At 35.9% G+C, this 14,150-nt stretch overlaps 1 protein-coding gene across 7 annotated transcripts in view; it reads left to right on the top strand.

Annotated features, from left to right (window-relative positions):
• Zbtb20 (zinc finger and BTB domain containing 20) overlaps positions 1-14,150 on the top strand; it is an 843,460-nt gene that overhangs the window by 240,990 nt on the left and 588,320 nt on the right. For all 7 annotated transcript variants that reach the window (XM_008842866.3, XM_029568249.1, XM_029568251.1 and 4 more), the window contains one exon: positions 8,319-8,364. The gene's annotated coding sequence lies outside the window, so the exon portion shown is untranslated. The remainder of the gene's footprint in view (positions 1-8,318; positions 8,365-14,150) is intronic.

The following is a 14,150-nucleotide window of genomic DNA, read 5'->3' as shown; positions in this document are numbered from 1 at the left end:
GGAATACTTTTATTTCTTTCTTAATTTCTCTTTTGACCCATTCATCATTCAGGAGTGTGTTGTTTAATCTCTATGTGTTCATGTGGTGATTAGGGCTTCTTCAGGTGTTGATTATAATAAGCTTTAATGCATTGTGGTCTGATGGAATGCATGGAATTATTTCAATCTTCTTGTATTTCTTGAGGTTTGTTTGTTCCCCAGTATATGGTCGATTTTGGAGAATGTTCCATGGGGTGCTGAGTAGAAAGTATGTTCTTTGGTGCTTGAGTGGAATACTCAGTAGATGTCTGTTAAGTCCATTTGATATATGGTATTGTTAATTCAGATGTCTCTCTTTTAACTCTCTGCCCTTTTGACCTATGTAATGCAGACAGTGGGTTATTTAAGCCCCCTACTATTAATGAGTTGGGGTTAATCTGGGTCTTAAGTAAAGTCATGTAGTATTGTTTTTATGAAGTTGGGTGCACCAGATTTTGGTGAATATATGTTCATGATTGTGATATCTTCTTGATTTATTATTCCTTTGATCAAAATGAAGTGGCCCTCTTTGTCTCTTTTGATTAGTTTTAGTTTAAAGTTATTTTTTCAGATATTAGAATTCCTCTGCCTGCTATTTTCTTAGTGCCATTTGCTTGGTATATTTTTTTTCCATCCTTTCACTTTGAGATAGTGTCTGTCCTTAAAAGTTAGATGAGTTTCTTGCAGACACCAAAAAGATGGGTTTTGTTTCTTAACCCATTGTGCTAGTCTGTGTCTTTTGACTGGGGAATTCATTCTGTTAATATTTAAGGTTATTAATGATAGATGGGTATTGAATCCTGTCATTTTAATTTCTGTTTTCATTCCTGTGTCTTTTGACTGGGGAATTCAGTCTGTTAATATTTAAAGTTATTAATGATAGATCGGTATTGAATCCTGTCATTTTAATTTCTGTTTTCATTCTGGGCTAGTTTTGTGGACATGAATTCCTTCAGCCTCTTTATGTCTTGGAAGATTTTTCTTTCTTCTTCGACTATAATAGACATTTTGGCTGGGTATAGTAATCTGGGTTGACATCTGTGGTCATTTAAAACTGGGAATACTTTGGTCCAGGCTCTTCTGGCTTTCATAGTTTGCACTGAAAAGTCGGCTATGATCCTAATGGGTTTTCCTTTATATGTGACTTGTTTTTTCTTTTGCAGCTTTCAGAATTGTCTCTTTGTTTTGTATATGTTGTGTTTTTACTATGATGTTCCGTGGAGAGTTTCTTTTCTGGTCCTGCCTATTTGGTGTTCTATATGGTTCTTGTATTTGTATGGGTGTGTCTGTCTTTAATTTTGGGAAATTTTCCTACACGATTCTGTTGAAGATCTGGTCCATGCCATTATCTTGGGATTCTTCTCCTTCCTGTATGCCTATTATTTGTAAGTTTGGTCTTTTTATGGTGTCACACAACTCCTGTCTATTCCATTCTTGTGATTTCTTAAATTTTTCATAATTTTTGATTGAGTGGTCTAGTTCGTCCATTTTTTCTTCCAGTCTTGATACTCTGTTTTCCATTTTGTTCATCCTGTTGTTAAGTCTTTCTCCTGTCGTTTATAATTGGCTTACTGTGTGTTTCACTTCCTTCTTCATTTCTGCCTGAGTATTCTTCAATATTTCTCTTTTCTGAATTCATTCAGAAGTTTATCTCTATCTTCCTCCAGTTTTTTGATTTCTTTGCTTGTGTGGTCTTTAAATTCACTGAATTCTTTTATCATGTTTATAATTGTTCTTTTGAATTCCATGTTTATAATTGTTCTTTTGAGTTCCATGTCCTGCATTATCTCTAAGGGGTTCTCATTTTACTCTTCTAGAGGACTATTGGTATTTGATGGTGATATGTTATTTTGTTTTTTTCATGTTATTATTTTTTCTCTGTGATTTTGACATGTGAATTTCTTTTGTAGTTTCTGATTCTTGTGTGAGACTCAGGCCTTCAAGGTTAGGTCTGCTTCTTTTTGTGAACTTTATGTGTCTTTTTTGTTTACTTTTTGGGCAGGAATAGCTGGTTCATCTAAGCTTCTGTTTCTCTCTTTTATTTTATATTGGAGTGGCTGGATTGCTTTTGTCTTCATGAGTTCTCACAGAGGCCCAATTCTGGTGACGGTCAGATATTTTCAGGCTTTCTCCTAAAGTCTGGATCCCTCCAGGAATTTTTTATATTGGAGTGGCCAGATTGCTTTTGTCTTCAGGAGTTCCCACACAGGGCAAGTCAGATAAGGTTTAGATGCTCTCAGGCTTTCTCCTAAGGTCTGGATCCCTCCAGGAATTTTTTGGCCTCAGGAATTTGGGGGTTGGACTGGCCTGGGAGCCTGGACCAGGAAAGATGCTAGTCTAGGGCAGCTGGTGGACATGCAACCCAGAGATGCAAAGGCAGATGGGGCGGGAAGAGGCCCCAAGGACTCCTGGGGACTGCACTGGGGGGCTGGGCTCTCAGGCTTTCTCCTAAGGTCTGGATCCCTCCAGGAATTTTTTGGCCTCAGGAATTTGGGGGTTGGACTGGCCTGGGAGCCTGGACCAGGAAAGATGCTAGTCTAGGGCAGCTGGTGGACATGCAACCCAGAGATGCAAAGGCAGATGGGGCAGGAAGAGGCCCCAAGGACTCCTGGGGACTGCACTGGGGTGCTGGATTGGTCTGGATGCAATGGATCAAGATGTGGAAAGGTCAGCCCCTTTTGGCCCAGAAAGAGGCTGGTGGGTGGTTCAGGCCTAGGGAAGCAGTGGGAGTTGAGAGCAGGGCCAGGCCCCAAAGCAGTGCTCCTGGGGCCTAATATCCCTCCAGAAAAGATTTTGGCCTTAGGAATTTGGGGGTTGGACTGGCCTGGGAGCTGGACCCAGGAAAGATGCTAGTCTAGGGCAGCTGGTGGACATGCAACCCAGAGATACAAAGGAAGATGGGGGCAGGAATCAGCCTCAAGGGCTCCTGGGGACTGCACTGAGAAACTTGGTTGGTCTGGATGCAAAGGATCAGGAAGCAGTGATGGTTCTCATGTTTCTGGGGTGCCACATCAAGCAATGGGACAGGAACCAGGCTAGGGAAGATTGGCTGGGGAGACGGGACGGTGAATGAGGCTGGGGGAGTCAAGGCGCGGAGGCGCGATAGACTTACCCTGGAGAGAGGCCTGCATGTAGGAGAGAGGCCTGTGGGTCATGCAGGCCCAGGGAAGCACAGCAATTTTAATATTTTTATTATAATATACATAAGCATGTTTAGCTTACCCATAAACATATGTAAACATATATATTTAACATATATACATAGAAACAAGTTCATATTTGGTATTGCATATAAAACATATATTAGTTATGCCAACAGTCAGGAGGGTCATACCTCATGTTAAAATAATACTAAGTTGGTCTGGATGAAAAGGATCAGGAAGCATTATTGGTTCCCCAGGTATCTGGGGACCCAAGACAAAGAATGGGGAAGTGCCCAAACTCAAGGAGAGAATGGCGGTGGAAATGAGAGGGGGAATGAGGCTTCGGGAGTCAAGGCCCAGAGGGCACGAAAGACTTACCCTGGAGAGAGGCCTAAGGATGGGAGAGAGCCCTTAAATTGTTATTTTAAGTGGTAGCCATCAATCTTGGGAAGTTTAAATTTAGGTTTTTTATTTTTAAAAAACATAAACTTTTCATACATTTAAATACAAACTTTTCCATATATTTCATAACTTTATTTTTCCTAGTGTTCCCCAAGCTCTAGATAAACTGATTGTGTGCTTGCGTTAATGTGTGTTTATCATATGGTTTCCTTTCCTTCCTTCTTGCTCTTTATCTGTTTCCAGTTCACAAGGTTATATAAATAGGTAACTGTTGCTTCTTATACTTTTTCCGGAGAAGAGGTAGCCTTTTAATCATGAAAGCCTAAGTCTAGCTTAATAATATACAGAAATAACTTGAATTTCTGCTCAGATAAATAATAGAAGTTAGGATACTTCAATTTTCAAAAATAAATTTGGCTTTACAAATTATTAAGGTTAATAATATAACAAAAATGCAAGGTAATAATAGCAGCAATATAATAATAAGCAACCTGTTTACTGATGCTTTCAGATTCTTCTGGATTTAATATATGTATATATTATATAAATTATGCATATATTAATTATATATTGAAATAATTTTGGAATGATAGTATCAGTAACTTTTCTTAAAGAATGAAAAGTTTAAGAAGTTAACATTTAAAAATATTCCTTAGAATATTAATAAGGAAAAGTATTTTGTAGTCTAAATTTAAGCTCTGAGTTTTCTTGTTTGTTTTTCTTTTTTGTGGCACTGCCCCATAGGCCCAGGGTAGACTTTTTTTTTAATGCGCTGAGTAAGTTAGCAATTTTATTTACTAATAGTTCAAGACTCATCTCTAATTAGATCCAACCAATAGGGAGCAAAGATGAACTTTTTGTACTTCTTACATCAACTTTCCTGTATTACATAATATAAAACTGGACTTATTGAATATCTGTAGTGAACACATCTGTGCCAACCTACAAGTAAAAAACCCCAATCATCATATATATATATATATGATGTCCATTTGTAATGCTGTTTATAGTAACTTCATCCTACATGATCCAAACAATTATAGGGTTTATATAATCTATGAGAATTTGAAGACAAACTACATCAATATATGCATTTCCTTCAAACAAAAGTAGAAATGAGGATTAGAAAAGTGTCTATTATGCCTCCATCCCTGTCTTTTAAGACATTATTGATAAATTTACTGAAAATAACATCTCACACTTATATTTGCTCCTTATAGTATATGCCAGCTTATATCACGTGATTCTCTTTAGAGTATATGAAAAGGTGATAGCATTTATATGTGTTCCCTGAGCACTTCACAGTTCATTGATCTAATTCCATTTGAGCAGCTATATTTGTTTGTCCTTACTTTCTTCTTCCTGCTCATTTTGTTAAATATACACAATTTCACCAGAGAAGTTGGGTAGTGTTGCAGTACATTAGATTCCCACTACCTTTTTCTCAGGAAAGGGAATAGTGCTTGCAACGCTGATTAATGTTGTTACTATGGTGATTACTATTGTTATAGAATGTTGCTTTTCACATTTTCCACGAACATGGAGAAAGAGTGACTGTTGGATAAGTTGCTGGACTGTACATCTAGTAAGGTGTCTCTATCACTTAGTGTCTGTTTACTTTAGTCCTTAGCTTAACATAAGACATTCTCTCTCTTTTTGTATTATATTCTCTCTCTTTTTTTATCCTATTAGGTCCTTTTTTACCCAATACTTACTTTTTGGCAGGCACTGTGCTAATTTTTATACATGCCTATAGCATTGATCACCATAAATAATCTTATAGGTTAGGTAGCATGTTCACTATTTTAAACACAAGAAATTTTTAACTTGGATGACATCATCAATTTTCTGATGGCAAAGGGTAAGTATTTAGTCATCATCCTATCTTGTAACTCTGTTGCTGCCCAGAACTGCATGAGCCTGGTCTATGGATCATTGATCACATGAATAGCTGTTTTTAGTACCTGTCAGTACTTTACAGTTGCCCTCAACCTTGTAATAATTGTGTGACACTGGTTTTAGAAGGACAAAGGGTGTGGTTATAGAGCACAGAGAAACTGCTCTGATATCGAGACTATCTATACACTCTATCATGTTATCTGTACAGAAAAAGTGGTCTGCTCTATCTGCTTTGCCTTCTCTGGTGATATTGTCCTAACATTGTCTTCAGGAAGGATTATCAAATAAACTACTTATTTACTTAGGTTGCAAATAAATGAATGTAATCTGTTAATAATTGTCCATGTGTTTCATGTGGCCCTAGATAATCTGAGACAATTTTATACATCCAGTGCCCTATATTTGATCAGTATTTCTTCATATTTGATCTATTATTATATGTCCATTAAGAAGAAGCAAACCACATAAGGAAAAATGTAAACAAAGTAATTTACAAGTGCATTTGTAAGTGATGCACACTAGTACTTATGACTTTTTAGTCAGCATTTCCTCTATGCAAGACTTTGCTCTATTATATAATAAGTCTGACGCATGCTTTCTTGTTCAATAATGTGCCAGAACTCTCAGAAATACCTTGAGCTGTTATTTTTATATCGTTTTTTGAATGGTTTCTATGTATGTTGAGGTTTTTAAATGGTTAGCACTGTGAGGATGTGTCCTGCCATGTCTTTTAGCACATGGCAGTGACAAATGCAGCACCTAGCACACAGGAGAGGCTCTCTGAATGCTGCTGGCTTAGTGAATACATTAGTCTATACTAGATTTAACAGATTTTCAGTCCTGAACTGTTCTTGCCATCTTTTCACTCTGCATAATTAAAAAGTTCTACTCGGATGATTAAAAATGTGTTATTGAATTTCTGGTGCAGATTCTAGAGTCCTGAGATTAGAAAGCCCCTGCCTGCACCCTATGAGGAAGCAGAGTGTGTTCTCACTCTAGGTATCGTTGGTGGGTTTTATGTGTGATGGGATACATTACTTTCTCTCAGAAAGTTTTGATTTATGATTTCCATATGGCACTTCACAATGTTTTCCTTTTACCACTACCTTACAAACCAATATTGTTAGTACAAAAAGAATTTTTGTTGGCAATAATTAGCTGTCTATGAGCATAAGCAGAAAAATGCAAAGAAATCATTATCTTATCCAGATATAATCCCCATGTGTTTAATATATATTCTGTTGTTGATTGTCAGTAAAGTTTCATATTTTCTGTGCAACTGACATTCTACATGTTGTGGTATCATAGTGATAGATATTTGAATTTTCTCATAAAATTTGAAATATTCTTTTAAGGCACTTTATAAATTGTTATACAATATTCATTTATATGGATGTGATATACTTATTTTGTGAGACATTTAAATTACTTATAGTTTTCCAGTACAATTAAGTTATCTCTTATATTTTATTTACCATTTATTTTCTTCTCGCCTCACCTCTGGTGTCCCTGCCCGCCTCCCCCATGTGTGTCTGTGCATGTGTCTGTATAGAAGGTGCTGCCTTGGCTCCTCTGTGGAGTCAGAGGACAACCTGCAGCTGTCAGTTCTTTTCTTCCACCATGTGGGTCTCAGGGATTAATCTTAGGGCTCAGGCTTGACAGCAGGTGCCCTTACGTGCTGAGCTAACACGTGAGCCCTAAAGTTATCTTGTAACATAAATTTCTTTTTCTTTTCTATTATGTATTATAGATTCCTATAACTAAACCAGGGACAAATTTCAAACTTTGACTTCTTGAAATGTACATATAATAACTTTCCAGAAAATTCTTGTCAGTTTATGTTCATAACAGAATAATGTGTGATGCCAGTTTATAGAACCATCATAAAAATTGTTACCTACACATATGTTTAAGGAAGGATTAGTGACCTTTAAACATTGCTGTTATTAATTATGCTTAGAAATATATAAATTCTCTCTGGAGGCAGAGGCAGGTGAATCTCTTTGAGATGAAAGCCAGCCTGGTCTACATAGTACCAGGCAGGCTGGGACTAGGGAGACCCTGTCAAAAAGAAAAGGGAGAAAGGAAAGGAAATATATAAATTCAAGACTTTATTTTGCATTTAGAAAGAATTGTGGAATTAGGTTGTAGAATTAGTTTGCAGCCTTCATGCTCAATGCATCTTTCCCCAAACCCAAATCTTTTTAGAGTGTGCTTGTAAACTGAAATTGTTTTGAACTGGACTTACATAGCACCCTGTGTCAATACCGATCTCACTGGCAGTTTTGCTGTGTGTTGGGTTGAGGCATCATGTGGTGTGAGCATAGAAGCTGACTAAAATCTATTTCTTGTTGTAACAAAGTCAATGAACATTCAATGGTTACTTTTGTTTATGTATGCGTTTCTGTGGACTATGCTGTGAAAACACCTTTCTTCTGTAGCAGTATTCTAGGCAACTGAGTGCAGATGAATGGGAGAGTTTCATTTTAGAGAGCAGTGGTCATATTTGTATTAGGAAGGCAATAATCCTGGAAGAATACCAAGAAAAAAATCATTTTTAAGTGTTTGCCTTGTCCTGTAGTGAAAGCATTTGCGTTTCAGAGGCTATGGCGAGTCTCAGTCCCTTGCTGATGCTTGCTTTGGTAACACTGCTTAGGGGCTCCATGTGTGTACACTCAAACATATGAATTTAGGGTGATTTGAAGTATCCTATGGGGAATATATAAATACGAACTAACTCACCTGCTTTATGCTTAAGATTTTTCCTACTTTTATGGAGAAATTGTCTAGCAAAATACTGGTTTTCTACTCAAAAAATTAATTTTACTTATATGACATATTTGTTTTATATTTCAGAGTCCCTGATGACTTGCAAGTTTGTTTGTGACCCATAGCTGCATAGGTATGTATATGAATTACCTATGGTTATGTAAATCTACACATTAACTCTCAAGTTATTATATTTTGTGTGTTAAAATTTTTTATAAAATTAATATGAAAATGTTAATTTTAGCACAGCTTCAAATAAGTATATTTTATACGTACATTGCACTGCATTTCAATGTAAGAATCACTCAGATAAACATTTTTAAGAATTGATGAGGCAGAATAATTTTAATTACAAAGCATTAATCTGGCGAAGATTAGAGAGTATTTTGTGGAACTGTACTGTTAAAGTGACTGACGATGTGGTGTCAAACTCTTGAAAAATCATTGTCTTTGGTATTTTTGTTTGATTTTCAAACTTTGTAGCCATTTTTGAGTTTATTTTTTGTGGAGCTGCTTTAGGTAAGGAGTGGTTGCAGATGCACTGTCTTTACACTGTCTCCAGTACTAGACAAACAGGAAAAAAAATGTTTGCACCTGTTTAAAATCTTAACCGTGCTGTGTTGTGGTTCCTGGGCAACAGGCAGGAATTCTCGAAAGCTTGGTTGCACCTGCTCAATTGTTGTTCACAGCTGTGTCACATGGGGGGAGGGCACAGATAAGCTTGTTAGCATTTTGCTTGTGTATTGTATTGCTTATTTGTGTTTTGTGCACTCTTCAGTTTGAAAGATATGAGATGTTAGGCCTTGGACTATCACACTTGTTCATTATAAATCTCACTGGCTGTAACTTCTGAATATTTTTGCCTAATCCTTTAGTTTGTGTCGCAAATAATTTTTAGTAGCTGCTGACTGCCCAAGATAATGTTTTTGTTGTGTACCTGACAAAGTATATCTCTCCAAATAACTGCTGATAATTTCTGTCCTGGTAGAAACATTTTATGTTTGGCTTGATTTCACCATGTTGGCACCCCCACTTTGTGGGGCTGGATGTAGTTATTGATCCATTTAACTGAACAGATTTGAAAGCATTTGGCTATTAGTGGACACATGGGACATATTCAGAATATTTAAGGGTATACTATAAGATGATTTCTTCATTTGTGTATGTGTCTCTCTTGTGGTTGGGGTGGAAATGAGGGGGAAAAAGTGATAATTAAATGGTAAATTCTAGAAAGGGAGCTAAAATTCACATGTAGATTTCAATGTTGTAATATTATCTTTTTATCAAATGCTAGATCCTTAATTTTTTTCTAGAGTCACTGGTGGTGATATTAAGTTCTTTTGTTAATAGCTTTATATATATTTTGACGAATAAGCTTATTTTTAAGATTGCAATGCTATTATAGCCCTTACCTTGGGTAATGTTCTACAAGTGAAATACAAACAGCTGCAATTTCATATTAAGGTATTTAATTAATTATTCCGTTGTCCCAGATTCCCAATATTGCAAACTTACTCAAATGGCTTGCACTTTTCTCCTTAGCATATTTGAAATGCTAAGAATTTTCTATCAGTATTTAATAACAAAAATCTTAAGTCTTAGAACTGCTGTAGTTTTTCCTTTTATTAGTTTATATGGAACCTGCTTTTTGATAGTGAATCACTATATTATGGATTGAACTAATCTCTTGGGAAGTAGGTAGCAGTACATGTGAAGGAGGCAGAGGAATGTCTGTAGTCTCTAACACATTGTCTTTCGCATAGCTACTAGTCAATAAATATAGAAAGCATGCATATAGAAAGAGAGGGATGGAGCATCAGAAATGACCTGTTGTACAGTTTGGATGAGCTCTGATGGACTTACTTTACTTCTTAGATTGCTGGTTAGATACAAATAACAATATTGATAAGTCTTGTCCCTAAAAATGTATAATTATGTAAAATTAATACCTTCTTATTATTTTAGATCTAGAATAAAAATACCAATCTAGGCTTTATACTAATCTTTAACTGAGTATAAGAAAAGCTTTCTCTGTTGTACACACAAAGGCTGAGGCAAACACTTTGGTGTATAGGCCTAAACAAATCCTGGGTTGTGTGATTAATGCCTTTGCCTTCCACATAAACACTGTGTTTCTTCTTCCCTCCCTAATGCTATCTCACTAAAAACACAAAAATAAAATATGTGTTGGCTTTCTTTGGGTCAGGTATGATCAGAATATATTAATATGTGTAGTTGTTTTATGAAGTAGAAATAATGGACCTTGTTTACTATATACATATTTATAATTTTGGTTTCTATTCATCACTAAATTCCAACTGCAGATACATAAACAGGTCACGTCAAAACACAGCAGTTAGGACCTGCTGTGGGCCCTTGTCAGGCTGTATTGTGTATGGCATGAACACTAACATAGGAATAGTTCAAGTCTCAACAGTAGCCAGTAATAACTACTGTAGGAAGATGTCTAATTTAGGTTTCTCAAATTTTGAGACATTGGTTGGTGATATTCATGGGTACTTTTAGACTTGGAAGTTTATTTCCTATAAGGCCAGTATTATAGATCTCATTTTTCCTTCTCAATCTTAGTATGATAGGTGAAATATATCTCTCTGTTAGTCTCAAAATTAGAAATTAAAAGACCAGCCAATAGTATATATGATCTAGAATATTAATCAGAAGCTTGCTTCTGTGATACACCAGGAATGATTGCATGGACTCTCAATGAGAAATTGCCAGACCTTAGTATTCCTGGGCAAAATCGCAGGTTTCCCTGTGATTTATGGTTAATCTATACATATTGAGAATATTGTGTGCCTAAATGTAAATGCTAACTTTCTATCTCTTTCCTTCTTACTTCCTACTTTTATTTTACATGACAGTTGAATGCCTGCTATATGCTAGGCTCCCTGAAAAATAAAACAAAGTTCTAATTTTCAAAGATTATATTGACCAGAGGAATGCTTACATAAATTAAGAGTTCTTATTAATGTGGACTCAATTAAATATCTGTTCTTTGCTTCTTCATTTGGAAAATTATTTTAAAAATATTTAGCTTATATTTGTTTGCACTGAAAGTTATGTAACACGCAAAATATTTAGTGCAGTGGTTAGTACATAGCAGATATTAAAATAAAACGTTAGCTGTGGTACCCACCTCTCACACCACTGCTGCCACCATTATGACTGCTCGTAGATACTGAAGAAAGATCATCTAACTAGTGGGGAGCTGGAATTCTGGTCTGGGCATTATTTACTAGATTGTGTCAAAGGTAATATCTGAAGTTAATTTTGCTTCTGTGTCTTTAAAAGACATTATTTTTAAAAATCATGAATCAGTTTATTGTCTCAAAAGACCTTAATGTTTTATTTTTATCATTTTCCCACTTTTTACAATTCTAGAGTAGAAATAACATAAAATGTACTCTCTTAGCTCTTTTTTGGTATGCAGTTTAATCTTTTAAATATGTTCATAGCGCTTATTCAGCCACAACAGCATGCCATCTGAACAACTATTTCATTTTAAAAATCTGAAACATTAAATACATTTAAAATGACTCCCCATTTTTCTCTTCCAGTTCTTGGAAACTACATTTTTCTTTTTATCTTTATGAGATATCTTTTTGGTTACTCTTAGTAATACTGGTGATACCACAAAATATTTGTTTTTTGTGTGTTTGGCTTATTTCACCTCAAATAATGTCGTTTCACCCATACTGTTGTATATGCCAGAATTTGTTTGTTTTTAAAGACCAAATACTATTCCATTATGTGTGTATGCTATGTTGTTGCCTGTCTGTTCATTTGTTACTGGACATTTTGATTGCTTCTACATTTCAGTTTTTCATAAATCTGTGATGAACCCAGGTATACAGATGTCTCCTTGGGAACCTGTTTTCAACTTGTCTTTAGTATATATCCAAAAGTGGAATTAGTGAATCATATGGAAATTTTATTTCTCATAAAGTTTGTGAGATTATTTTCATCAAAATTGATTGATTCCTTTTGGTTTGAGTGAGAATAGCATTGTGGGATTTTTTTTTTTTTTATAAAAAGAAGGATGAATCAAATCAGGTTTAACAAGAAAGCATGTAATATTTATGTGAGTTAAATGATTTAAGGAGTCTGTGAATACCTTAAACAAGTCAAAACCTGGGACCCAATGATGCTTTTATAATCCGTGGACTCTAAGTCTCTTACTAATGTTTGAATGTAGTACTTTCGTATTGTAACTAAATGGCACTGAAATTTTAGCTACGTAGTTCATTCCTCACCACACATAATAAAACTGATGTGCCTGGTGTCAAGCACACAATTATGAGCTTGGTGAATCAAGGCTAGCATTGAAAATTAATGACATTTTTAAAAGTTAGGTAACTGTTTGCTAAGGTTGTCATACCAAGTACCATAAACTTAGTGTCTTAGGTGGAAATTTATTTATTCATAGCTTAAAAGTCTGAAATCCAGGTTTATAAGTAGGCTTGATTCTTTGTGAGTGCTGTGTGGGAGGAAATCTGCTCCAGGAATTTCTCCTTGACTTATGGATAGACATCTTTTCTTTGCATCTCTTCACAGTGCCTTCCCTTTTTTGTGATTGCCTTGGTGTCCAAATTTCCTCCTTTTTGAAAGAACATGAGTCATACTGTATTAGCATCCACTCCAGTGACTTCATTTGAAATTCAATACCCCAATAAAAACTTCCCTATCTCTTAGTACAAGTCACAGTTCTTAATACTGGAGGTTAAGCCTTCAACATATGATCCTCTTTTGAAGATTTATTTTTATTTTTTATGTCTGTGTATGTGTCTCTGTGTGTAGACATGTGGCCTGTGTGTAGACATGTGGCCTGTGTGTATGTGGATATCTACACATGCCAGAAAAGGGACTCACATTTCCTGGAGCTGGAGTTACAGGTGTGTGCCACCCAATGTAGGTGTTAGGAACTGATTTTGGATCCTCTGGAATAGCAGCAAGTGCTCTTTACTGTCGAGCCATCTCTCCTGCCCCCAGCGTGATTGTTTTATAGTAACACAGTTAACTTGTAATTGCTGGATTAATGTTAAAACTTGAGTGACTTACTCAAGTTCAAATGTAGGCCAGTTTTAATTTCAGTTACAGAATTCAGTATATGTGTGTGTATATGTATATGTGTATGTGTGTGTTACTGATAGTACTTACAACAACATGATTAAATGTTGTCCGTATTTTATCTGATAAGGCAGAATATCAGAGCAGAATATCAGCAATTTCCCCAAAGTCATATAGATAGTAAATATTAAATGCTAGATCTCAACCTAGTTTAAATGGTTCTTTTTAAGATAAGCTTTGTAACAACACAGCCAGTATGTCTTCCCCCCACTCCCTGCCCAGATACTTTGAGCATTTAAGATTGTGTTTTGTTTTGTCACTAGGACTGCACCAAAATGGGAAATTATGTTATTACATAAATGAACAATCATTAACCACCTATATCTTCACTCCTGAAATTTTGTTGACAATTGTCTTTGAAAGATTAGTGCCTTTACTTTCCTATACATGTTGAAACTTTTGGACAGGATGGATTCTGACCATTAGCTTCATGGGTTTATTCTGACCCCCTTTTGCGTGAGTTTGAGTGCCTCTGAGAGCTGAGACATACCCAGAATCTTTTTCTCAGACTCAGCCCCCCCCCCCCACTTTACCAGGTAACTTGTGCTTTTTCTCTTAATCCCTGCTGTGAGTGACAAACATTGAAAGGAGTGGATGCTCCTCTGAAAGCCGGTCCCTTGTAGGTGTGTGCCATATCCTGGCCACAGCCTTATTCACTCTGAAGAACAAGAAGTATTGTGTACTTTATGTAAGTTTCCTAACTTACCAATGAAAACATTTTGTTTCTCATTTTGAAGTTTCAAGGCAGAACTAGCTCATGACCCAATTTCA

The sequence above is a fragment of the Nannospalax galili genome, unplaced genomic scaffold (assembly GCF_000622305.1).
Source record: "Nannospalax galili isolate Female #2095 unplaced genomic scaffold, S.galili_v1.0 scaffold18, whole genome shotgun sequence".
Taxonomy (NCBI): Eukaryota; Metazoa; Chordata; class Mammalia; order Rodentia; family Spalacidae; genus Nannospalax; species Nannospalax galili.
The sequence above is the reverse complement of the archived record's forward strand: the minus strand, read 5'-3'. Positions and strand labels throughout refer to the sequence as shown.